The following is a 22184-nucleotide window of genomic DNA, read 5'->3' as shown; positions in this document are numbered from 1 at the left end:
ACTTTCCGTATATAATATGTCTCCCTTATAATGAAATAAGTTGCAGCAATAATTATCTAATGCACTAAATCACTGTTGTCAATCCAATTTTTCTAGTTCTTGGAGGAAAATAATTCAATAAACCTAAATTCATATAATAAAATACAAAAGAACAAGTGGGGATGTGACATCATCAGCCCACCTAATGAATATTCATGACGACTGTTTTCACAAAATATTGCTAAACTTTGAAATTCAATAACTTTGTTATTTGTTATCCGATTTTGATGAAATTTTCGGCATTTTGCTTAGTGAATTCTACTCTATTTATTAAGCTATAAATACTTTCAGCCCGGACCATCCCTTTAAGGAAATTTGTAAGGTCACACCAAATACCAATTTCCTGTAATTTCACATGATATAATGTAAGATTACGCAATCTGGTAAGATTACATGTGTTCTCGAGACTCTGTTGCAAGAACTTCTAACAGTGTAAGAAAATTGCTAATTTAGACCTATAAAAACGGGATACTCTATTCATGTTTTGTAAATCATGAATAGGATGGGTAATTAGGTATCTTCCTACATTAATAATTTTTTTTTGGACCTAGGTCTAGGACGCGACCGGTACGTCATCATATGAAAATGCTGACTATCTTCCTATTAATTCCTAAGCGCGAAACTCGTTGATATTCCATTCTTAAAAAGGGCCAATTTAGTTATTAGGAATTCATGAAAATTATTTTGTCTTATTTATTAATCCAATATGCTTAATGAGAGCGTGGAATTTGTTGATATTAAGGCTTGAAAACTAGACATTTTAAGCATTTTGTAATCATGAATAGGACGCATGGGTTAATACATTTTAAAAGATTAATGCGAGCGCAAATCGCGAGCCAAATTTTTTATAAATTGTAATGAAAAGGGGATTTTAAGCTTGTTATAGAATAATATGTAAGTATACATAACTCACCAATCAAAATGCGAGCGGGAAGTGCTATTTGATAGGCATACGTTTGACAATCACATCTGAAAAGTGATTATTTTGATAACTTCATGGAATACACGAAGACAATAGGAACTTGGCAAAATCAAATAATGCGACCGCGCAGCGTGAGCTGAAAATGCTGATATTTTAAACCATAAAACGGACATTTTACATAGCAGTTTAAAAAATCATTTTGTAAATTAAAAAAATAATAATGAAAGCTCGATTTCTGAGCTGAAATATCTTTGTATATTGACTTAAAAACTTGATATTTTAAGCTTCACACTGTAAAAAGTATTGGGTAAAAATTTTACCCCGAGGGTATATAACTATGTGTCCAACCAACTTAGGGCAGTATTTTAAAGGACAAGACCACCCCAACAAAAAGTTCATTTGAATAAAAAGAGAAAATTCCAACAAGTATAACACAGAAAATTTCATCAAAATCGGATGTAAAATAAGAAAGTTATGACATTTTAAAGTTTCGCTTTATTTCACAAAACAGTTATATGCACATCCTGGTCTGTATGCAAAAGAGGAGACTGATGACATCATACACTCACTATTTCTTTTGTGTTTTATTATATAAAATATAAAAATATTATAATTTTCTCCTCTTCGTCAAGTGAAACAACAATTAATTCCTCCCTGAACATGTGGAATTAGCATTGTTTGATGCTATATGGTTCAGTCAAGTTGGTCCTTATTGTCAAATCTGAAAAAAATGAAATATTGTATATTTCAAACAATAGAAAACAAAAGAAATAGTGAATGAGGGACATCATCAACCGTCTCATTTGCATGCCACTGATGGGATGTGCATATCACTGTTTTGTGAAAAATAAGCGAAACTTTAAAATGTCATTACTTTCTTATTTTACATCCGATTTTGATGAAATTTTTACCGTTATGCTAGTTTGATTTTTCCCTATTTATTCAAATCAACATTTTTCTGGGGTGGACTTGACCTTTAAACATGGCGGGAAGCATATTGTCCAGTAAGGTTAAAAAATAAGCAGCAAATACTTTAGAATGGGCAAAATTTTCATCACACTGGATACATAAAAATGCATGTTGGTTGGACACATAATTATACTCAGGGAGCACTTACATAATATTTTTTAGAGTGCATATCAGCCTATTGAGCAAAATATGAATCTCATCGAACAGGCAATGCGAGCGTGAAGCGCGAGCAAAAATTTTATATAGTGACATGAAAGATGTTTTTCGCCAGTCTTCCCCTCACCTTATTTTATTCACTCGTCTTCCTCCTCATATTTTCCTCTTCTTTTTTCCTTCTATCTTTCCCCTTCTTTTCATTTTTTCTTTCTCCCTTTTTTTTGCTCCGCCAATTTTTTCCAGGGGGCACCTGGGGGGCACACCAAATCCCCCCCCCCCCGTAGCTACGCCCCTGCTTAAATGCACGATTTTTTTTCTCAGTTGACTTACGAGTAATTATGAATATGCCTGGCAACACTAATCTTGACACTATACTGTATATACGCAATGCCCGAGAATAATTCGATCTCAAACCGGTTGGGCAACATCATCAAAATCGAAACAGACTTGAACTATATGTATCAATACGATTGCCTACAGTCCAAACTAACTTATCATGTTTAAAAGGTAGAAATTAAATATTCTCTTTGTTTGTTTATCTGTTGATTTTATTTTTCGTCTATACAGTAGTATACCAAACTTAAACTAATCACTGGTCAACATAAAATGCCTAACTTGAATAGGAATGAAGGCCTACATTCCTATATTTATTTCCAGTATATAGACATAATAATATGCAAATCTATCAAAATTAGGGCAAAATATATTACGCGGGGTCAGAGAGAGAAAAACAAAAGTTCTTTCGTAGGGCTTGTCCGGGAGTCGAACCCGGGACCTCTCGCACCCTAAGCGAGAATCATGCCACTAGACCAACAAGCCACATTTTCTGTTGTTAAAGTGCGTTTTTCCTTTTATTTCTGTTCTGAGTGATTATTCTGGCTGAAACCCATGGCAACAATCTCAGGGACATTCCACGTCATTTGTTTATTAACATGAAAATTAAATTGATAAATGAATAAAGAAAAAAGATACGAAAGTCTTTTACAAAAAGAGCGAAATTTCCTGCTAGAAGTGATATTTTCACTATTTTTCAAATAAAATTGATCAAACAAACAAGTCATGCATGAGTTAGCAAGCAAAATCAAACTGGACACTTTTCAAGTGTCATTTCCTTTTAGCATTCCTTTCCATAATATAATGCCACTCTGCGCTCACTCAATCATGGTATAAAGATTAGCTGTTACTTATCAAAAACACATGGTGACAAAAAAAAACACACACGGTGACAATATCTCTGTTCTATTTTTTATTGTTCTCAATATTTGAATTCAATTATTACACATCTAGGAGCAATGAACAACTGGAATTCTAATGAAAAAAATGTTCATCAACCAGGCACCCCGGAGGAAATCTCGGGTAGGGTAGGACAAACATCCCGCGTAAATTGATAGACAAGAGACGTTCAAATCATATACATGCATGCATAATGGCATGTTCGGGAATATTCTCCGGGACCTCTCGCACCCAAAGCGAGAACCATGCCACAAGACCAACAAGCCTCGCCTTAATTTTGAAGCGAACAAAATAACTCCAAGTCCGATTAGGCCTAAATTCAAGCAAATGTGGTAATTAAACTTTGAAATTTTGTATTTAAAATATATTCGGGTCTATTATCATCATGGTTATCCTTTTTTCTACACTACATGGCATACTGCTTCTGTAGCCTGCCACAATATAATGGCATGACCAAGGAGACATGACCGTTAATAAAAAAAAAAAACGATGGGCGGCGATGGTCTCGTCCCCCCCCCCCTCGGTTCTGTATATTTTGTCCTTTATTGTATAAAATACCATCATTCACTCCCTCTCATGAACAAGATGAAGGCCTATACCTAAACAAAATAGTGAAATCTCGATTGACTTAAGAAAGCGATTTCAGCATTATCCATGCTCTTGAAAGGGAAGTTTCTCACTTCAACAAGCAATGCAAGCGCGAAGCGCGATCAGAATTCATAATTCTATTCGGTAAGTAAACTTAATTTCGAAAGAGAGGGGGGGGAGTATAGGTTCGCATTGCCAGGGATATTATGCCAATTCCTTTGAAAAATTAATTCTTGAATCGAATCAGACTTGAGGATATTTTGTTCGAATCAGAATCATGTGAGGCTTGTTGGTCTAGTGGCATGATTCTCGCTTTGGGTGCGAGAGGCCCCGGGTTCGATTCCCGGACAAGCCCTTTTGTATTTCTTTCCCGTCTCCGTCTAGGTCTATAATCGACTAGAGATCTCATAAAAAGGTACACTTTCCGACATTTACATATTTTGGAAATGTTAATATAACACTTTGAAATATGAATTTAATTTTTTTATTATTATTGGGGGCTTTGGGGCCTAACATCATCATAATTATTAAGTATTATTATTATTAAATACATTTCCCACTTTTCATACACCATATCAGGTAAGATGGTCGTAATTTTAAAAATAAAAGTATAGGCGGCGGGCAATGTACATTATGGAGGCACACCGGTTCCTTATCTATCGGTCGTTTTATACATCAGAATCAGGTGAGGCTTGTTGCTATCGTGGCGTGATTCTCGCTTTGGTTGAGAGAGGCCCTGGGTTCGATTCCCGGACAAGCCCCTCGCATTAGTTTTCCTTCTCAGTATAATCGACTGAGATCTCCTAAAAGTTAAACAGGCTCTTCATCATGCACTCCAAATCCCGGGGGGGGGGGGCACTCGACCAAAAAAGTAGTGGGTATGTGCCGCGGGCGAGACAAAAAACGGAGGCCTTGGAGCGGGCTTATTGTAAAAAGGAGGGTCCTCGGAACTGGCTTCGGAACGACAAATGTTTGTGAAAACGGGGGTCCTTGGAACGGCTTGCGTGTGCATCCTATGGAACGGAACGGGCATACGTGTATGCAGCTAGCCCAGCGGCACGGGCGCCGGGTGCGCTCGCGAAGAGGCGATGGTCGGACAGCGCTCAGCGGCCGGTTTTCACCAAAATTGCAGCTCATTGTGGCGGATCCGCAATGCGACCGGAACGGCGTAACGAAAAATATGCGAAGCTTTGGAGCGGATTTCTTTCTTCTTTTCTCTCGATAAGAAGAAAATGCTATGCTTCGGAGCGGCTTTCTTAGTTCTTTTTCTAAATAAGATGAAAATGCTATGCCCTGGAACGGAAATTTGAGTGTAAAAATGGGGGTCCCTCCGCGGCACATACCCACTATGCCTTATATACTGAGTGCCCCCCCCCCCCCCGGGCTCCAAATATTTTGGAAATGTGGGTATAAAACTTTGAAATATGAATTATAAGATTTGAAATTATTTTGGCTTACCATCGTCATTGTAATGTTTTGATATACATGTATATGGCCTACTTTTATCAAGTACCTTATAAGTAACATATGATCGTCATAAAAAAAAGTATTGGCGCTGGGCATTCTAGGGCGGCAGTGTTCCTTGTCGAAGGGGCTCGGGGTCTCGTCATGCCTAGTTTAAGATATTTTGGTTGTTTTATGTATAGTAGTACCAACAATCACCTTAAAAATAGAAAAAAATATATTCCAGCTGATGGTCTATATGAGGCTCGAACTCATGACCCTCGCGTTATTAGCACGATGCTCTGCCGACTGAGCTAACAGACCGTTCGCTAATCAATGAGGAGTAATCTGATATTGAAAGATAAGCCAGAAGGGAGTGAATCGAATGATACCAAAGCGATATACAATTCATTCATAATGATGTTTATGATAATATATATATTTTTGTACCGCTTACACGCTTGAAAGTGCAATAAACTGGTTTATTTTGAAAATAAAAGTACACACACAAAAAAGCATGTCGATGAAAATCAATTATATTAAAGGTCAAGTCCACCAAAGAAAAATGCTGTTTTGAATAAATAGAGAAAATTCAAACTATAGCATAACGCTGAAAATTTCATCAAAATCGGATGTAAAATAACAAAGTTATGAGCTATTAAAATTTCGCTTATTTTTCACAAAACAGTGATATACACAATTCAGTAACATGCAAATGAGACAGTCAATGATGTCCCCCACTCACCATTTCCTTTGTTTTTAATTGTTTGAATTATACACTATTTCATTTTTTTACATATTTGACAATAAGGACAAACTTGACTGAACCATATAGTATTAAACAATGCTAATTCCACATGTTCAGGGAGGAATTAATCGTTGTCTTACTTGACAATTAGGAGAAAATAAGAATATTTCATATTTTGTATAATAAAATACAAAAGAAATGGTGATTGGATGACGTCATCAGTCTCCCCATTTGCATACTGACCAGGATGTGAATATAACTGTTTTGTGAAATTAAGCAAAACTTGAAAATGTCATAGCTTTCTTATTTTACATCCGATTTTGATGAAATTTTCAGCGCTATGCTTGTTTGAATTTTCTCTTTTCAAATCAGCATTTTACTGGGGTGGACTTGACTTTAATTTAATTGATTGGATTTTTCTCTTTTTATTCATAACAACTTTTGTTGGGGTTTGCTTGTCCTTTAATGGGGAATATGGTCTTATTTAATTCTTTTCATAATAATCTACAGATTTTAAGTCGAAGTTGTTTCTTTTCTTGACCAACTTACTAAATAAAATGAAACGAGAAGAAAATAAGAGCAGGTTTGGAAAAAGGAAGCAGGTGAGGATTGTTGGTCTAGTGGCATGATTCTCGCTTTGGGTGCGAGAGGCCCCGGGTTCGATTCCCGGACAAGCCCCTATTGCATTATTTTTCCTTTTCGAGCGTTCTCATCGACTGCGATCTCACGAACAGTAAACCTTGCGACACTATGAAGGCTCTTCGTCACTCCAAATATTTTTTGAAATGTGGTCATAACCTTTGAAATATGAATTTTAATGTTTGAAATTATTGGGGCCTTTCGTCATCACTGTTCTTTCTTTTATAATCATGGTTATTCTCTATATTTTCCTGTAGGCCTACCATTATCAAATAACACGAACGCAAAAAAAATGTATGGTTTCCGTATCTTTTTGTCGTTTATTGTATATAATTCACTCCCTCTAAAAAAAGAAGAAAAATTGGAACTTTTGGTCTATATGAGGCTCGAACTCATGACCCTCGCGTTATAGTCTAGGAGATGGGGGGCTTTATTCAGAATTTTTGGTGGGGAAGGTTTGACAGGCTTATCCGGGGTAAAATTGTGTGCTGATTCCAAAAATGTCAGTCTTATTGACCGTACTCACGACATTTTAGCCATTTTGGCCAATTATTGACCAAAAATGACCAATTTGACCACTCTTTGGAAAATGGTCCCTTAACAGAATGCTTTTGTAACCACATCCAATTAAAAGGGTCTATCTTAAGCAAAAATGCACCCAGATTCCAAATAAAGTGGTTTCATTTTCCAAATCACACTAGAAGTGGTCATTTTGGCCATGTTTTGACCAAAAATGACAATTTTCATGATTTTTTTTGTCCGAAATGTGTTACAAACATTGATCAGAACAAAGATTGGATGTCTTTAGTAATCCACATTTATGTTTAAAATGTGCGCTGGATCATAACAATCAACCTCATATAATTTATTCTGTCATTTTTGACCTATGACGGTCATTTTGGGTACTTAAGACATAAACTGACCATTCTCGCAGTTATGCATTATAAACTGTTCAAATAGGCAGGAAATTGAGGTCTGAAGCATGTATTATCTTCTTCCCTTATTGAATGGTAATGCATTCAAAGGTCCTTCTTGTGTAGAGTTTTATGCTGATTCCAAATATATCAGTCTTGATGACCCTTTTCAAAAGCTTATGGTCATTTTGCTCATTTATGTCCCTCAAAATGACCAATAATACAAGTTAAATTTATCCAAAAATACTTCGAATGTTTCCAGAATCTTAACAAGGGTGTGCTGTGACACTTAACATTGGTGTATTAATCCTTAAATTGAACATCTCAAAATTATTTTGACCTCATGTAACTTATTCCATCAGTTTTGAACTATGAGGGTCATTTTGAGTACTTTAGACATTACTGACCATTCGCGCAGTTTTGCATAATAAACTGTTCAAATAGGCAGGAATTTGAGGTCTTCAGTGTTTATTATTTTCCTCCCTTATAAGATGGGAATGCGTGTAGAATTTTATGGTTATTAAAAATAAATCAGTCTTATTGACCCTATTTAAAATCTGTTGGTCATTTTGGCCTCTTTTTGGCCCCAAAATGACTAATAACATAAATAATCCAATAATACTTCAAATGTTACCAGAATCATTACAAGGGTATGCTGTGACACATAACACTGGTGTATGATTCCTTGAAATTGAGCATACCCAAATTATTTTTACTACCTTGGTCATTTTGTCCACCTTGACCCCCGGGCATGACCCCTGCCCAATGTGTGTGTTAATTCACCCTATAGCGAACATGATGAGGATAGATTCAGGATTGCGTTAATATTAGCATCAGTTATTGTTAAATGGAGAAAGTTTTGAAAACTTTTGAGTGAAAATCAATACAATGATTTCATATAGTCCAGTGTTATTGGCCTAACTATTGGACCCTGTGGTCCTTTTGACCACTTTTTCCTCAATGACCAGTGACCACTAATGCTTGATGATAAAAAAATGCCATCGTCAACGTCAAGCTCGTCACAATAATCATTCTCCCTCACATCAACATGCCGGAGATTATTGTTATTATCATTGGCGCTTTGGTACAAAATCTCACAAATGTGTACCACCTTGCAAATTCAAAAAGGCTTCAAACAAACAGGACACCAACAAACCAAAGCTAGCAACAACTAACCAATCTTCCTCAAAATCAAAAAGTCGCCTTTTCTACATCACTGATAGGAAAACTGGAATTCGTTTTTTGGTCGACACAGGAGCTGAAGTTAGCGTTCTTCCTCCATCAAAAGCCGAAAAACATCATCCTTCATCAAAATTCTATCTACAAGCAGTTAATCGCTCAAGCATTACGACTTATGGAGAGCGAAGCCTGACTCTCGACGTCGGCCTGCGTCGAGCTTGCAGATGGATTTTCATCATTGCTGATATTCCCATTCCTATCATCGGGGCAGACTTCCTTCATCACTTTGGTTTTCTTGTTGATGTGCGCAATCTCAAGCTCATCGACTCTTCTACAAATCTATCTATTACTGGCATCCTTTCTTCATCTCCTTCTATTAGCCCTATGTTTCTGAAGCCAGAAAATCAAGCTGCCTACAAATCTATCCTCGAAAAATTTCCTGATATCACACGCCCTGTGTATAAGGAGGCTGAGATCAAGCACTCCGTCACCCATCACATTGTGACGAAAGGCCCTCCTGTTTCATCCCGTCCTCGTCGCCTAGCAACCGACAGGTACAATATCGCGAAGGCGGAATTCGATCACATGCTGGAACTAGGCATCATTCAACCGTCTAGCAGCAACTGGGCATCCCCACTTCATATGGTGCCCAAGAAAACACCCGGAGACTGGAGACCGTGTGGAGACTATCGTGCACTAAATAGGAATACAGTGCCCGACAAATATCCCATTACCCATCTTCAAGACTTTACATCTGCCCTAGCAGGCAAGCGAATTTTTTCAAAACTCGATCTCGTACGAGCATATCATCAGATTCCTGTCGATCAAGCAGATGTACACAAAACTGCCATCACCACACCCTTTGGGTTATTTGAGTTTGTACGCATGCCTTTTGGGCTACGCAATGCCGCACAAACTTTTCAACGATTCATTGATGAAGTAACCCGTGGTCTTCCATTTGTGTACGCCTACATCGACGATCTGCTCATCGCTAGCGAAAATGAAGAGGAGCACAAGCAACATCTCCAGCTACTTTTCGCTCGACTCTCAAAATATGGCGTCGTCATCAACCCAGCCAAGTGTGAATTCGGCGCATCTTCTCTCACCTTTCTCGGACACATTGTTGATGAGAACGGCATCCGCCCTCTGCTCGAGAAAGTCAAAGTCATCAACGATTTCCCTGTTCCTGATTCTCTTCGCAAACTCAGAGAATTTCTAGGACTAGTCAATTTCTATCGTCGCTTCATTCCTGATTGTGCAACTCTCACTCAACCACTCACCGATCTATTGGCATGCAAGCAGAAAAACAAAGCAATCCATCTCGATGATACAGCCCTAAATGCATTCAACTCAGTGAAAACAGCTCTCGCTCAAGCTACTCTCCTTTCACACCCAAAACCTAATGCCCCACTCTGCATTATGGTGGATGCATCAGATGTTGCTGTTGGAGGTGTGTTGCAGCAACACATTGACGATGACTGGCAACCCATCGCCTTCTTCTCAAAACGCCTGCAGCCAGCTGAGACAAGATATAGCACATTCGGACGTGAACTTCTCTCTGTGTATCTCACTATTCGTCACTTCAGACATGCACTTGAAGGACGACAATTCTTCATCTATACTGATCACAAACCTCTCACTCATGCCTTTAATGCTAGACCTGACAGGTATTCACCACGCGAAGTCAGACACCTAGACTACATATCTCAATTCAGCACAGATATAAGGCATATTAGTGGAAAACACAATGTAGTGGCAGACGCTCTATCTCGCATGGAAATCAACTCCCTCACTTCAACTCCTACCATTGATTTCAATGCCATCGCCGCTGCCCAGGAGGTTGACGAGGAACTCAAACAACTCACTTCAACCTCGCTCAAACTCGAACCTCTACCTCTTCCTATCTCTGACTCTACTATCCTATGCGATACTTCAACTACCAATCCTCGACCTTACATCCCATCTAAATTCAGACGAGTTGTATTTGATGCTCTTCACAACCTATCTCACCCTGGCATCAATGCTACCCAAAAACTCATCACAGACAGATTTGTTTGGCCTGGAATTAACAAAGATGTTCGAAATTGGACCAAAACTTGCATACAGTGTCAACGTTGTAAAGTACACCGTCACACCAAGACACCGATAGGTACCTTTTCAACACCTGATGCTAGATTCGATCACATTCATATCGATCTCGTGGGACCACTTCCTCCTTCAAATGGCAATGCATATCTTCTCACATGTGTTGACCGTTTCACCCGATGGCCTGAGGCAATGCCTATTCCCGACATATCAGCTGAGACAGTTGCCCGAGCATTCATTTCACACTGGGTATCTCGTTTCGGTGCTCCCTCAACCATCACTACCGATAGAGGTCGACAATTCGAATCTTCACTCTTTCAAGCTCTAACTCATCTTCTTGGTAGCTCTAGAATTCGAACTACATCTTATCATCCTGCATCAAATGGACTGGTTGAGCGCTTTCATCGGCAACTTAAAGCGTCACTCAAAACTACACCTTCTTCACGATGGACTGAAACTCTCCCTCTCGTCATGCTTGGAATTCGAACTGCAGTCAAATCTGATTTGGGATGTTGCGCTGCTGAGCTGGTATATGGAACAACTTTAAGATTGCCAGGTCAGTTTGTAGCACCTAATCAGAAAGATTGTGATTTGGACCCTAGCAACTATATCCATCGACTGAGAAAACAAATGGAGAACCTCAAACCTCAGCCCACTCGTATTCAGCATCGCAAACCACAGGTCCACCCTGATCTCACATCATGCACCCATGTCTTTGTGCGTCATGATGCTGTCAAGAAACCCCTTCAACCACCCTATGATGGCCCATATCAAGTCATCAAGCGAGCTGATAAGTTTTTCACCATCCTACTCAAAGGAAAACATGAAACTATCAGTCTCGACCGTCTGAAACCAGCATATTTGGAACCACCCATTTCAACAACCGTTCCAACCACTGTTCAACCTAGCTTATCTACTCCTGAAAACCCTAAACCTTCTCAAGTGACTACTACACCAACCACTAAGCCTACGCCTCCCTCCATCACTCCTTCTTCATCATCTACCGAGCCTGAAATCAGACAAACTCGTTCAGGTCGAAAAGTGCATTTTCCAAAGCGCTTTGTTCAAGTCCTTCATTTTAATTGAGAAATTATTTTCTTCATTTGGACTATTACTATTTTCTTTGTTATCGACCGTTTCATTTTATTCAACGATCTAGGAGGGGGCTGATGTAGTATTTTCCAAATTTCATCCTTTTTCATTTCTCAACTTTGCCTTCTATTACTCATCATCTTCGAGAGGACATTACCCTTGGATACCAGTTACTTCCACTCCTTAGCAATAAACATGCCAACAAGTGGTCAATAATGACCCTCACACAGCACACTCACCTGTGACTCACTATAAATTCTCTGAATTGGTACCTCTCTCTCCCCTCTCTCTTTGTTTACATCCTACATCACATTTGGGATGAAAACTACTACTTTCTTTTCTGAACACACTTCTCAAAGTTTTCTTCTTCAGTAAACACGTGTCTTGAGAACGTCGTCAAATAACTTAATACATTTGTGGATTCCATCATCTCACTTGGAGCAAATTCATCCATTGCATCTTCCACAGCATACCATTTCAAATTTGCGTACTACCCTTTTTTCTCCGTTATTTTCACTAAGAGAAAATCCAAATACCGCTTGTGCTAGCCAAGTTATTTTTTGTGATATAATCTTGTGTGATTTTGTGTCATTGGGATTGTGCAATAATTGGAACACTTTGTTATATTGGAGGATTGTCTGTCGGATCTCTACACGCATAAAGTCGGTAAGTGGAGATTGGCTTATTACCATTTCATCTTATAAACCAACCCCCGCTTCAAATGTAAAACTGCGCGACTGGTCAGTTATGTCTAAAGTGCCCAAAATGGCCCTCATAGGTCAAAACTGATGGAATAAGTTACATAAGGTCAAAATACTCTCATGATGTTCAATTTAAAGATATAATAAACCAATGCTTGGTGTCACAGCACACCCTTGTAACGATTATGGTAACATTCGACATATATTTTGATAAATTGAACTGATGTTATTGGTCATTTTGAGGGACATAAGTGGCCAAAATGACCATAATCTTTTGAATAGGGTCATTAAGAGTGATATATTTGGAATCAGCATAAAATTATACACAGGATAGATCTTTAAATGCAATTCCATTAAGAAGATACATGCTGAAAACCTCAAATTCCTGTCGATTTGCACAGTTTATAATGCATAACTGCGCGAATGGTCAGTTTATGTCTGAAGTACCCAAAATGACCGTTATAGGTCAAAACTGACAGAATAAATAATATGAGGTTGATTGTTATGATCCAGCGCACATTTTAAAAATAAATGTGGATTTCTAAAGACATCCAATCTTTGTTCTGATCAATGTTTGTAACACATTTCGGACAAAAAAATCATGAAAATTGTCATTTTTGGTCAAAACATGGCCAAAATGACCACTTCTAGTGTGATTTGGAAAATGAAACCACTTTATTTGGAATCTGGGTGCATTTTTGCTTAGGATAGACCCTTTTAATTGGATGTGGTTACAAAAGCAATCTGTTAAGGGACCATTTTCCAAAGAGTGGTCAAATTGGTCATTTTTGGTCAATAATTGGCCAAAATGGCTAAAATGTCGTGAGTACGGTCAATAAGACTGACATTTTTGGAATCAGCACACAATTTTACCCCGGATAAGCCTGTCAAACCTTCCCCACCAAAAATTCTGAATAAAGCCCCCTATCTCCTAGACTATTATTAGCACGATGCTCTGCCGACTGAGCTAACAGACCGATCGCTGCACATAAAGGCAGTAATTTTATTGTTTGAAATTTGAAGTGCAGTTGAGTATATATCAATCAATCTACCATTATTACCTTCAACCCTAAAAAAAAAGGAAGCTAGGGTAAAACAGAAGTCAGCTGATGGTCTATATGAGACTCGAACTCATGACCCTCGCCTTCTTAGCACGATGCTCTGCGGATTGAGCTAACAGACCAGTCGCTGCTCATAAAGGAGTATTCTTATATGGAAAGATAGGGAGTGAATTAAATGATAAAAATGTACCAAAAGAGATATATACATTTATACGATGTATGGAATATATCTCCATCAATTTAACAGTCTCTCGCTCAAAAATGCAACAAACTGAAGCATGCTGAATGTCAAAGTACACACACACACACACAAAATCAAGTGGAAAAAATCAATTAGATAAGGGGGTAATATTGCCTTACATAATTTATGATTTATACTAACTTACATTATCAAGTCGAAGTTGTTTTTCTTGGCACACTTACCAAATAAAATGAAATAAGAAGAAAATAAAAGCAGAGGTGGTTTGACAAAAAGAAGCAAGTAAGGCTTGTTGGTCTAGTGGCATGATTCTCGCTTTGGGTGCGAGAGGCCCCGGGTTCGATTCCCGGACAAGCCCCAACGCATTATTTTTACTTCTCAGTCTAATCGACTGAGATCTCGCAAACATACGCTTCGTCACTCCAAATATTTTGTAAATGTTGTTATAAAACTTTGAAATATGAATTTTAATGTTTGGAATTAATGGGGCCTTTCGTCATCATTGTCATGATTGTTCATTCTTTTACAATCCCACTTTTCCAAAACCATATCATCATCGTGACGTCGTTCAAAAGAAATTGTATGGGGGCAGGCATTACATGGCGTCAGTGGTCCTGGTCGATGGTGCCCGGGGTCTCGCCACATTCGTTTCCTTACCTTTTAATCGTTTCCTCGAGAATAGTACCACATTCACCCCCTCTAAAAATAAGAAAATATAGCAGCTGGTGGTCTATATGAGGCTCGAACTCATGACCCTCGCGTTATTAGCACGATGCTCTGCCGACTGAGCTAACAGACCGTTCGCTGCTCATGGAAGGAGTTCTCTGAAGAAAATTATAATATGAACATGATATTGAGACTGAGAGTTGGCAAAAAGCAAACCTTTCAGGTTAAGCCCATCGTGTCGGAAAAGGTAAGCTCACGCTTCGTGTTTGCATTACTTGTTTAATTCATGAATTCAAACGGTACTTGAAATGTCCAATTTACAAGTCAGTATTAGTCAGTGAAAAAATATAGCAAGCACTTTGACTTCGGATTATTTTAAAGTGATATAAATTTACACATTTTAAATTTTGTCTTACTATAATTCATCATTTATACATTTATTTAAGGGAACCTTTCCAGGAGGTTCATTACAGCCTTATATTTCGCCTTAATTTGTAAAGTCTTTCGCTTATGAAGTATGCTGAATATCAAAGTATACACACCCAAAAAAAAATCTTGTCGAATAAAAAATAAATAAATAAAGGGGGTAATGTTGTTTTATATAAATATATTTTATACTAACTTACATATTATCAAGTCGAAGTTGTTTCTTTTCCTTACCCACTTACCAAATAAAATAAAACAAGAAGAAAAAAAGAGGAGAGGAGGTTTGGCAAATAGAATCAGATGAGGCTTGTTGGTCTAGTGGCATGATTGTCGCTTTGGGTGCGAGAGGCCCCGGGTTCGATTCCCGGACAAGCCCTTATGCATTACTTTTCCTTCTCTGTCTCATCTCCTGAAGAGTAAACTGTCCAAGATAGGCAGGCTCTTCGTCTCTACAAATATTTTGGAAGTTTAATTTGGTTGCTAAATTTGGAAAAGGAAATTCGATTTTTTATATTTTTTTATTATAGTGAGATATGGTTCTCATTTAAGCAGGCGATGCGAACGCGAAGCGTGATCAAAATTCATTATTCTATGTGATAACCCATAACCTTCAAAGTTTATATTTATATGGAGGGGGAGGGGGTTAGCATCATGAGTTGCCATGGACATTTATGTCAATCTAAAACATAAATGGTGGAAAAATTATATTGGACTTTAGGGTATTGGGTTTGCATCGGAACCAGATGAGGCTTGTTGGTCTAGTGGCATGATTCTCGCTTTGGGTGCGAGAGGCCCCGGGTTCGATTCCCGGACAAGCCCCTACGCATTATTTTTCCTTCTCAGTCTAATCGACTGATATCTCCAAAAAATCATGCGACATATATATTCGTCACTCCAAATATTTTGGAAATGTGGTTAAAAAACTTTGAAATATGAATTTCAATTTTTGGAATCAATGGGGCCTTCCGTCATCATTGTTCTATATTTTATAATCCCAATTATTCCATACCATATCATGATCGTCGTTCAAAAGAAAATGTATGGGTGGCAGGCATTGCATGGCGTCAGTGGTCCTTGTCGATGGTGCCAGGGGTCTCGTCACACCCTTTTCCTTATCTTTTATTGTTTTCTGGAGATGAGTACCAACATTCACCCCCTCGAAAAATAAAAAAACCAGAGCGGCTGATGGTCTATATGAGGCTCGAACTCATGACCCTCGCGTTATTAGCACGATGCTCTGCCGACTGAGCTAACAGACCGATCGCTGCTCATAGAGGGATTACTCTGAAAAAAATTATATAAAATGAACATGATATTGAGATTGAGAGTTGGCAAAAAAGCAAACCTTTCAGGTTAAGCCCATCGTGTCGGAAAAGATAAGCTCACGCTTCATGTTTGCATAATTTATTTATTGACATACTTCTTTAATTCATGAATTCATACGGTGCTTGAAATGTCCAGTTTTCAAGTCAGCTAATCAGTGTAAAAAAATATAGCAAGCACTTTGCCTCCGGATTATTTTTAAAGTGATATACTTTGTCTTATATAAATATGTTTTTTACTAACTTACACATTATCAAGTCGAAGTTGTTTCTTTTCTTGACCCACTTACCAATAAAAATTAAACAAGAAGAAAAAAAAGCAGAGGAGTTTTGGCAAAAAGAATCAGGTGAGGCTTGTTGGTCTAGTGGCATGATTCTCGCTTTCGTTGCGAGGGGGCCCGGGTTCGATTCCCGGACAAGCCCTCTTGCATTACTTTTCCTTCTCTGTCTAATATTCCGAAGAAGAAACTTTTCAAGACAGACAAGCTTCTCGTCTCTCCAAATATTTTGGAAATTGAATTGTTGGAAAATTTGGAAATGTAAAGTTCAATTTTTGAATTTTTGATTATTTTGAGATATGGTTCTCATTTAAGCAGGCAATGCGAACGCGAAACGCGATCAGAATAAGTGATAACCTTAAATTTATATAATTATGTTCAAGGGGGGGGGGGGGGTAGCGTAATGTGTTGTCATTGAAAATTTTGGTGATCTAAAAAATGGTGTAAACATTGAATTTGACTTCAGAGTACTGCGTTTGCATCAGAATAAAATGATGCTTGTTGGTCTAGGGGCATGATTCTCGCTTTGGGTGCGAGAGGCCCCTGGTTCGATTCCCGGACAAGCCTTTTCGCATTTATTTTCCTTCTCGCATGTCTCAAGCGTTCTCATCGGCTGAGAGCTCTTGAAAAGTAAACCTTGCAACATATATATACAGGATTCGACACTCCAAATATTTTTTGAAATGTGGTTATGAAACTTTGAAATATGAATTTCAATGTTTGAAATTATTGAAGCCTATCGTCATGGTCATTCTTTTTATTATATGTATACTTTTCCTCTACCATTATCAAGAAACATGATCGTCATTAAAAAAGAAAATGTATAGGCGGCATCCTTGCCGATGGTGCCCGGGTTCTCGTCACCCCCAGTTCCGTATCTTTTGATCGTTTCATGCATAGCAGTACCAACATTCACCACTCTAAAAATAAGAAAATATAGCAGCTGATGGTCTATATGAGGCTCGAATTCATGACCCTCGCGTTATTAGCACGATGCTCTGCCGACTGAGCTAACAGACCGTTCGCTGCTCATGGAAGGAGTTCTCTGAAGAAAATTATAAAATGAACATGATATTGAGACTGAGAGTTGGCAAAAAGCAAACCTTTCAGGTTAAGCCCATCGTGTCGGAAAAGGTAAGCTCACGCTTCGTGTTTGCATTACTTATTTAATTCATGAATTCAAACGGTGCTTGAAATGTCCAATTTACAAGTCAGTATTAGTCAGTGAAAAAATATAGCAAGCACTTTGACTTCGGATTATTTTAAAGTGATATAAATTTACACATTTTAAATTTTGTCTTACTATAATTCATCATTTATACATTTATTTAAGGGAACCTTTCCAGGAGGTTCATTACAGCCTTATATTTCGCCTTAATTTGTAAAGTCTTTCGCTTATGAAGTATGCTGAATATCAAAGTATACACACCCAAAAAAAATCTTGTCGAATAAAAAATAAATAAATAAAGGGGGTAATGTTGTTTTATATAAATATATTTTATACTAACTTACATATTATCAAGTCGAAGTTGTTTCTTTTCCTTACCCACTTACCAAATAAAATAAAACAAGAAGAAAAAAAGAGGAGAGGAGGTTTGGCAAATAGAATCAGATGAGGCTTGTTGGTCTAGTGGCATGATTGTCGCTTTGGGTGCGAGAGGCCCCGGGTTCGATTCCCGGACAAGCCCTTATGCATTACTTTTCCTTCTCTGTCTCATCTCCTGAAGAGTAAACTGTCCAAGATAGGCAGGCTCTTCGTCTCTACAAATATTTTGGAAGTTTAATTTGGTTGCTAAATTTGGAAAAGGAAATTCAATTTTTTATATTTTTTATTATAGTGAGATATGGTTCTCATTTAAGCAGGCGATGCGAACGCGAAGCGTGATCAAAATTCATTATTCTATGTGATAACCCATAACCTTCAAAGTTTATATTTATATGGAGGGGGAGGGGGTTAGCATCATGAGTTGCCATGGACATTTATGTCAATCTAAAACATAAATGGTGGAAAAATTATATTGGACTTTAGGGTATTGGGTTTGCATCGGAACCAGATGAGGCTTGTTGGTCTAGTGGCATGATTCTCGCTTTGGGTGCGAGAGGCCCCGGGTTCGATTCCCGGACAAGCCCCTACGCATTATTTTTCCTTCTCAGTCTAATCGACTGATATCTCCAAAAAATCATGCGACATATATATTAGTCACTCCAAATATTTTGGAAATGGGGTTAAAAAAACTTTGAAATATGAATTTCAATTTTTGGAATCAATGGGGCCTTCCGTCATCATTGTTCTATATTTTATAATCCCAATTATTCCATACCATATCATGATCGTCGTTCAAAAGAAAATGTATGGGTGGCAGGCATTGCATGGCGTCAGTGGTCCTTGTCGATGGTGCCAGGGGTCTCGTCACACCCTTTTCCTTATCTTTTATTGTTTTCTGGAGATGAGTACCAACATTCAACCCCTCGAAAAATAAAAAAACAGAGCGGCTGATGGTCTATATGAGGCTCGAACTCATGACCCTCGCGTTATTAGCACGATGCTCTGCCGACTGAGCTAACAGACCGATCGCTGCTCATAGAGGGATTACTCTGAAGAAAATTATATAAAATGAACATGATATTGAGATTGAGAGTTGGCAAAAAAGCAAACCTTTCAGGTTAAGCCCATCGTGTCGGAAAAGGTAAGCTCACGCTTCGTGTTTGCATAATTTATTTATTGACATACTTCTTTAATTCATGAATTCATACGGTGCTTGAAATGTCCAGTTTTCAAGTCGGCTAATCAGTGTAAAAAAATATAGCAAGCACTTTGCCTCCGGATTATTTTTAAAGTGATATACTTTGTCTTATATAAATATGTTTTTTACTAACTTACACATTATCAAGTCGAAGTTGTTTCTTTTCTTGACCCACTTACCAATAAAAATTAAACAAGAAGAAAAAAAAGCAGAGGAGTTTTGGCAAAAAGAATCAGGTGAGGCTTGTTGGTCTAGTGGCATGATTCTCGCTTTCGTTGCGAGGGGGCCCGGGTTCGATTCCCGGACAAGCCCTCTTGCATTACTTTTCCTTCTCTGTCTAATATTCCGAAGAAGAAACTTTTCAAGACAGACAAGCTTCTCGTCTCTCCAAATATTTTGGAAATTGAATTGTTGGAAAATTTGGAAATGTAAAGTTCAATTTTTGAATTTTTGATTATTTTGAGATATGGTTCTCATTTAAGCAGGCAATGCGAACGCGAAACGCGATCAGAATAAGTGATAACCTTAAATTTATATAATTATGTTCAAGGGGGGGGGGGGTAGCGTAATGTGTTGTCATTGAAAATTTTGGTGATCTAAAAAATGGTGTAAACATTGAATTTGACTTCAGAGTACTGCGTTTGCATCAGAATAAAATGATGCTTGTTGGTCTAGGGGCATGATTCTCGCTTTGGGTGCGAGAGGCCCCTGGTTCGATTCCCGGACAAGCCCTTTCGCATTTCTTTTCCTTCTCGCATGTCTCAAGCGTTCTCATCGGCTGAGAGCTCTTGAAAAGTAAACCTTGCGACATATATATACAGGATTCGACACTCCAAATATTTTTTGAAATGTGGTTATGAAACTTTGAAATATGAATTTCAATGTTTGAAATTATTGAAGCCTATCGTCATGGTCATTCTTTTTATTATATGTATACTTTTCCTCTACCATTATCAAGAAACATGATCGTCATTAAAAAAGAAAATGTATAGGCGGCATCCTTGCCGATGGTGCCCGGGTTCTCGTCACCCCCAGTTCCGTATCTTTTGATCGTTTCATGCATAGCAGTACCAACATTCACCACTCTAAAAATAAGGGAAAAAATAGCAGCTGATGGTCTATATGAGGCTCGAACTCATGACCCTCGCGTTATTAGCACGATGCTCTGCCGACTGAGCTAACAGACCGTTCGCTGCTCATGGAAGGAGTTCTCTGAAGAAAATTATAAAATGAACATGATATTGAGACTGAGAGTTGGCAAAAAGCAAACCTTTCAGGTTAAGCCCATCGTGTCGGAAAAGGTAAGCTCACGCTTCGTGTTTGCATTACTTATTTAATTCATGAATTCAAACGGTGCTTGAAATGTCCAATTTACAAGTCAGTATTAGTCAGTGAAAAAATATAGCAAGCACTTTGACTTCGGATTATTTTAAAGTGATATAAATTTACACATTTTAAATTTTGTATTACTATAATTCATCATTTATACATTTATTTAAGGGAACCCTTCCAGGAGGTTCATTACAGCCTAATATTTCGCCTTAATTTGTAATTGTATTGTTTAAACTTTGAAGTGAAGTGGAGTATCAACCAATCTACCTCCAGGAAGCTAGAGGAAAATGGAAGTCAGCTGATGGTCTATATGAGGCTCGAACTCATGACCCTCGCGTTATTTGCACGATGCTCTGTCGACTGAGTAAACAGACCGATCGCTGCTCATAGAGGGTACTCTGATATGGAAAGATGGGAGTGAATTAAATGATAAAATGTACCCAAAGAGACATCCAGTACATTTATTCGATGTATGTAATATATCTCTATTAATTTATCAGTCTTTCGCTTATGAAGTATGCTGAATATCAAAGTATACACACCCAAAAAAAATCTTGTCGAATAAAAAATAAATAAATAAAGGGGGTAATGTTGTTTTATATAAATATATTTTATACTAACTTACATATTATCAAGTCGAAGTTGTTTCTTTTCCTTACCCACTTACCAAATAAAATAAAACAAGAAGAAAAAAAGAGGAGAGGAGGTTTGGCAAATAGAATCAGATGAGGCTTGTTGGTCTAGTGGCATGATTGTCGCTTTGGGTGCGAGAGGCCCCGGGTTCGATTCCCGGACAAGCCCTTATGCATTACTTTTTCTTCTCTGTCTCATCTCCTGAAGAGTAAACTGTCCAAGATAGGCAGGCTCTTCGTCTCTACAAATATTTTGGAAGTTTAATTTGGTTGCTAAATTTGGAAAAGGAAATTCAATTTTTTATATTTTTTTAATTATAGTGAGATATGGTTCTCATTTAAGCAGGCGATGCGAACGCGAAGCGTGATCAAAATTCATTATTCTATGTGATAACCCATAACCTTCAAAGTTTATATTTATATGGAGGGGGAGGGGGTTAGCATCATGAGTTGCCATGGACATTTATGTCAATCTAAAACATAAATGGTGGAAAAAATATATTGGACTTTAGGGTATTGGGTTTGCATCGGAACCAGATGAGGCTTGTTGGTCTAGTGGCATGATTCTCGCTTTGGGTGCGAGAGGCCCCGGGTTCGATTCCCGGACAAGCCCCTACGCATTATTTTTCCTTCTCAGTCTAATCGACTGATATCTCCAAAAAATCATGCGACATATATATTCGTCACTCCAAATATTCTGGAAATGTGTTTAAAAAACTTTGAAATATGAATTTCAATTTTTGGAATCAATGGGGCCTTCCGTCATCATTGTTCTATATTTTATAATCCCAATTTTCCCATACCATATGATCGTCG

General features: G+C 38.0%; 17 non-coding genes across 17 annotated transcripts; 11 read left to right on the top strand and 6 right to left on the bottom strand.

The window, feature by feature from the left end:
• Positions 1-2833: 2833 nt before the first annotated feature.
• Positions 2834-2905, bottom strand: TRNAP-AGG (transfer RNA proline (anticodon AGG)). The gene has a single exon. It is a non-coding gene; the product is annotated as a tRNA-Pro (tRNA).
• A 1285-nt stretch (positions 2906-4190) lies between these two features.
• On the top strand, positions 4191-4262 carry TRNAP-UGG (transfer RNA proline (anticodon UGG)). Its single transcript has one exon. It is a non-coding gene; the product is annotated as a tRNA-Pro (tRNA).
• Positions 4263-5601: 1339 nt separating this feature from the next.
• Positions 5602-5674, bottom strand: TRNAI-AAU (transfer RNA isoleucine (anticodon AAU)). The gene has a single exon. It is a non-coding gene; the product is annotated as a tRNA-Ile (tRNA).
• Positions 5675-6704: 1030 nt separating this feature from the next.
• TRNAP-UGG (transfer RNA proline (anticodon UGG)) lies at positions 6705-6776 on the top strand. The gene has a single exon. It is a non-coding gene; the product is annotated as a tRNA-Pro (tRNA).
• Positions 6777-14254: 7478 nt separating this feature from the next.
• On the top strand, positions 14255-14326 carry TRNAP-UGG (transfer RNA proline (anticodon UGG)). The gene has a single exon. It is a non-coding gene; the product is annotated as a tRNA-Pro (tRNA).
• A 368-nt stretch (positions 14327-14694) lies between these two features.
• Positions 14695-14767, bottom strand: TRNAI-AAU (transfer RNA isoleucine (anticodon AAU)). The gene has a single exon. It is a non-coding gene; the product is annotated as a tRNA-Ile (tRNA).
• Positions 14768-15364: 597 nt separating this feature from the next.
• On the top strand, positions 15365-15436 carry TRNAP-UGG (transfer RNA proline (anticodon UGG)). Its single transcript has one exon. It is a non-coding gene; the product is annotated as a tRNA-Pro (tRNA).
• Positions 15437-15807: 371 nt separating this feature from the next.
• TRNAP-UGG (transfer RNA proline (anticodon UGG)) lies at positions 15808-15879 on the top strand. Its single transcript has one exon. It is a non-coding gene; the product is annotated as a tRNA-Pro (tRNA).
• Positions 15880-16246: 367 nt separating this feature from the next.
• Positions 16247-16319, bottom strand: TRNAI-AAU (transfer RNA isoleucine (anticodon AAU)). Its single transcript has one exon. It is a non-coding gene; the product is annotated as a tRNA-Ile (tRNA).
• Positions 16320-16733: 414 nt separating this feature from the next.
• Positions 16734-16805, top strand: TRNAR-UCG (transfer RNA arginine (anticodon UCG)). Its single transcript has one exon. It is a non-coding gene; the product is annotated as a tRNA-Arg (tRNA).
• A 1471-nt stretch (positions 16806-18276) lies between these two features.
• On the top strand, positions 18277-18348 carry TRNAP-UGG (transfer RNA proline (anticodon UGG)). The gene has a single exon. It is a non-coding gene; the product is annotated as a tRNA-Pro (tRNA).
• A 370-nt stretch (positions 18349-18718) lies between these two features.
• On the top strand, positions 18719-18790 carry TRNAP-UGG (transfer RNA proline (anticodon UGG)). Its single transcript has one exon. It is a non-coding gene; the product is annotated as a tRNA-Pro (tRNA).
• A 367-nt stretch (positions 18791-19157) lies between these two features.
• Positions 19158-19230, bottom strand: TRNAI-AAU (transfer RNA isoleucine (anticodon AAU)). The gene has a single exon. It is a non-coding gene; the product is annotated as a tRNA-Ile (tRNA).
• A 414-nt stretch (positions 19231-19644) lies between these two features.
• On the top strand, positions 19645-19716 carry TRNAR-UCG (transfer RNA arginine (anticodon UCG)). Its single transcript has one exon. It is a non-coding gene; the product is annotated as a tRNA-Arg (tRNA).
• An 802-nt stretch (positions 19717-20518) lies between these two features.
• On the bottom strand, positions 20519-20591 carry TRNAI-AAU (transfer RNA isoleucine (anticodon AAU)). Its single transcript has one exon. It is a non-coding gene; the product is annotated as a tRNA-Ile (tRNA).
• An 874-nt stretch (positions 20592-21465) lies between these two features.
• On the top strand, positions 21466-21537 carry TRNAP-UGG (transfer RNA proline (anticodon UGG)). Its single transcript has one exon. It is a non-coding gene; the product is annotated as a tRNA-Pro (tRNA).
• A 372-nt stretch (positions 21538-21909) lies between these two features.
• TRNAP-UGG (transfer RNA proline (anticodon UGG)) lies at positions 21910-21981 on the top strand. Its single transcript has one exon. It is a non-coding gene; the product is annotated as a tRNA-Pro (tRNA).
• Positions 21982-22184: the final 203 nt, after the last annotated feature.

This window comes from Lytechinus pictus, chromosome 12, assembly GCF_037042905.1.
Source record: "Lytechinus pictus isolate F3 Inbred chromosome 12, Lp3.0, whole genome shotgun sequence".
Lineage (NCBI taxonomy): Eukaryota > Metazoa > Echinodermata > Echinoidea > Temnopleuroida > Toxopneustidae > Lytechinus > Lytechinus pictus.
This window is presented reverse-complemented; position numbering and strand designations above follow the sequence as displayed.